The sequence below is a fragment of the Suricata suricatta genome, chromosome 3 (genome assembly GCF_006229205.1).
Source record: "Suricata suricatta isolate VVHF042 chromosome 3, meerkat_22Aug2017_6uvM2_HiC, whole genome shotgun sequence".
NCBI classification, from domain to species: Eukaryota; Metazoa; Chordata; class Mammalia; order Carnivora; family Herpestidae; genus Suricata; species Suricata suricatta.
The window spans coordinates 139,278,931-139,282,697 of NC_043702.1; the positions used below are offsets into that span (position 1 = coordinate 139,278,931).

A 3,767-nucleotide genomic window follows, 5' to 3' on the forward strand; every position below is an offset into this window, starting at 1 on the left:
TAGGCAGGTAAGGGAGAGAGTCATAGAAACATGCTTTCAAATAAAAATAAAAATTAACTTCTGTTCTTAATACTTGAACTTCAATCTCCAGCCCCTACTGTAGAAGGGCTAAAGAGAGAATGGGCATTCCATCTATATCTTAACACTGACTACCTGAGCCTTCGAAATTTCTGGTATAAGAAGACATTCACAGATGTCTTTAATGAGGCTTTCCATATGGGTGTCACTGCCTTTATTTCTAGATTTAAGTTCCAGGCATGACTGGAGAACTTTGATCTGGTTTTCGTTTCCTTGCTATTCACTCTTACCTGCCATTCTTTAGCCTAACCAAGTACAAAAAGCTCAGCGATTGTCCTGGGCTTCCCCTTTACTTCCTCATAGGGTTTCCTGCTCTGACCCTTTCTTTCATATGGTTTCCCTTATACCTCTGAGCCCTTTTGTGATGTTTCTGGGCTTTATTATTGCATTGTTCCTTGTTTATTCTTTTTTCTACTGCCTGTTCCCTCGGGGAACAGCTAGAAATTCAAATGTTGGCCCTCATGTTGTTGCTAGAGATTTTACCGTATATTTGCAATGATTATTCACATACGGTCCGAAACAAACAAACAAAAAAACCAAACAGATCCATTTTCTCCATCATTTTTGCTTTAAGATTGACCATTAGAAGTGATTGACCATGAACCAAAGTCAAATGTAATCTGGTTTTCACATGGTTTTCTTCTTTTCCATGCTTGCAGTCATGATTTTTGATAAGCAAGATTCAGAGGTGTGTTCGTGTTTAGCAGACTTTTTGGCCAGAATCCTTTGCAGCCAACCTACATTTTGAATTGATAATCTTCAGACTGGCCCCTTGCAGTTTGGAGGAGTGTGGCACTGAGAGGGGATGAGGCCTTTAGAGGGCTTTGAGATTGCAGTTTGTGTTACACATTTGATTTTTCACTCAAATTGGCAGTCTCTTTCCAAAAGGAGCATTATTCTCTCATCTTTAAAGTATGCTGAGTTTAGTCAGTTTGGATACTAAGCAAATTATCAGGAGAGTTCTCAAGATTTAGGAAGAAAAAGCCAAACCATTTTATTCAACCAGGGGCCACAACCTCCAGGGTGGTTGGTGAGTAATTCTATGGCTTTCTTTTATTTTAACCCACTCCTGGCTGTGCTAACAATGTGCAAGCGTTCTCAGCTGAAAAAGGGTACGTACGTATCAGTCAAGCTACCAAAGTATTTCGACTACAAAGCACTAGGGGGAGGAAAAGTTTATCAGACTGAAATGTTTCGCTGTCAGGTAAATGGGATTACTCTTTGTGGAGTGCATGATTATAACATTTTATACCCTGGAAAATGTAGCACCCCCTCCCCCCCAGCCCCGCCTTTATCTGTGAGAATAAAGTGCATTGTGGAATCGCTTACAAGAGAAAGAAAAGTCTGCACAAAATAGGTTCTCATAAGTGACTATTGGGTTGAATTGAACGCTAAGAGCCTGTGTTTATATGGGTCAAACATCTTCCGATTCAGTTTGCTTAGGTACTGAAGGGATTGCTGTCCCGCTGAGCACCACTGCCTTCTCCATCTCCTTACTGGTTCTTCTTTGGGCATTAAATTCTCACATTTGGATAAATCTATTTTTAAAATAAAGGGACACAGCAGCTCCCAAGAGGTGGCAAAATGGACTTCCAACTGCCTCTGGGCCATTTCCATAGGATGTCTTGACCCAAAAGTGGCTCCCCAATTTTATATAGGAGGAGCTGGCTGGAAGATTGAAGCTGTGTTTACATGTTAGGATCAGATAAATATCCGTTGTCCATACCTTGGCCCTGCCGCCACCCAGATCTCATTGCAAATTTAGCACATTAAAAACGGGCTCAGTATTTTCCCCTTAAAATCAGTTCCTCTCCCTCCTAACTTCCTCACCTGTTTAAAGCAGGATTTTTCTTGTCAGGTTAAAACATTTGAACTACCTTTGTTAAATCCTCCTTTGTTTTCACCCTCCCAATCAACCATCAAATCCTATAAATTTACTGCAGAACAGAACTATAAGATGAGGATCCGGGCTGTGTAGTCTGGATGGGGAAAAAAAAAAAAGTAGAAATATTTTTTTAAATGCAAAATAACATGGCTCCAAACTAGCCTTATATATAGATTCCGAGGCACTGGCTAGCCCCACTTTTATCTTGTTTTGTCCAAAAACAGTGGGGGTTCTTCCTCCAGTTCAGGGGCTGTGGTGAGTGAGGCCTTTGTGTGTGTGTGTGTGTGTGTGTGTGTGTGTGTGTGTGTGTGTGCGGGGGTCCAGTTTAGATTACCTGATTCCAACCCCTCCACTTTAAGATCGGAAACCCTTCACTTCCAGAGGAACTAATCTCCACTCAGTGCATGTGTGCGCTCTAAACTCGTGTTGGCACATGTTGAGTGTTTCATTGTAATTTAAACATTTTATATGCTTATATTTTACTTCTAGCGGGACAGAAGCTCTGTATCCTCAACCGGCCCTCCCCTTCCCCATAGCAACCAGCACAGGGTTTGGCTATTTGTAGTCCATAAATAAAATGTTTGTTCAATCATAGAGCCTTAGAATTTTAGCGTCGGAGAGAATCTGAAGAGTTCCTTTTGCCCAATCTTTTACTTTATGTGTGAAGAAACAGGTCTAGAGAGATTAGTTGACTCTCCCAAAGTCACACAGCTGGCTAGTGACAAAGCAAGGACCAGAACCCAGGCTGCTCCTGCTTGAAGCCTGGAGCCTAAACTGTCCTTAGATAATCAGTGACAAACATCTGCCTTTACACAAGGTCTCCTAGGGATGGTGGTGATGGGGGTGATGTGCTTTATTGAAATACTTACACTGATTCAGTTCTCGCCGCTTGCGGGACTGCTCCAAAGGTCTGACTCCTCAGCTCAGTGTTGAGCAGTCCCAAGTTACGCGCGGCTCCCCTCTCAGGGATGCGGCCTCATCCCGGTTCTTTGACAGGAGGGTGCCCCCGGAACCCCGCACCCACGGGCTCCCCCTCTCCGGCCCTCCCTGGCTGCAGTCTGTCACACAGCGGGAGCAGTCCCTGGTCTCTCTTCTATGGATGCAGGCCGGAGGAAGCCCAGAGAGGGAGGGTCCTGGTTTGCGGAGAAAGAATTCCAGATCAAGCCATTTAGAGAAAGGGACAAAGGTGTATCAAACATAGAAGTGAGAAAAGAGCTACTTCCTAGACAAAGTAGGTCTCTCCTCACAGGTGAGGAAGAGGAAGAGGAGCCCCCCCCCCCTGCCTCTAAGGAAAGGTATCCTAAGTTTTTCAAAATTAGTTAACGTGAGGGAGGGGCTTATTTCTAAATTTCAAGTGTATCACTTACACTGAGCGGTTAGTTTCTCTGTTGTCTTAGGGGTTGTGGAATTACCCACAGGGAGCAATTTTAAGAATGTCCAGCCTCTATGACTTTGACTGCCAGAGGGAGTCCAGTCTTGTGGTCTTCCAGGAGTGGGATCTTGTGACTCTTTTTATGACCTGATGACTTTTAGATTAAGGGTCAGCCTAAATACCAAAATGACTTTACTTAGGCCAACTTGCCTCCTCAGTCTCCCTTCCCTCCTGCCTCACCACGTGGACTCAGCTCGGAGGATCAAAGTCTGTTTGCTGCCCGGCCCCCGTAGGCGTGCGGGGTGCTGCGAAGACCCGCAAGGCCTGAGCGGCTGCCCCGCCGCGCCTAGGACCTCGCCTGCCCCGCCCCGCCTTTCCCGCCCCCCCTCCCCCGCCGCTGCACGCGGCCCGCGCCCCCTTCCCTCCCCCACG

The 3,767-nt window shown here is 45.4% G+C and overlaps 1 long non-coding RNA gene across 3 annotated transcripts; it reads right to left on the reverse strand.

The window, feature by feature from the left end:
• Positions 1-623: 623 nt before the first annotated feature.
• LOC115288213 lies at positions 624-3,675 on the reverse strand. Of its 3 annotated transcripts, XR_003906877.1 has the most exons (5): positions 3,576-3,675; positions 3,331-3,489; positions 2,833-3,096; positions 1,909-2,057; positions 624-1,760 (listed from the first exon to the last, which is right to left on the reverse strand). It is a non-coding gene; the product is annotated as an uncharacterized LOC115288213 (long non-coding RNA). The 3 variants fall into 3 exon arrangements; XR_003906876.1 differs by having other exon boundaries at positions 624-2,057; positions 3,331-3,482; XR_003906875.1 differs by having other exon boundaries at positions 624-2,057.
• Between the last annotated feature and the right edge of the window lie 92 nt (positions 3,676-3,767).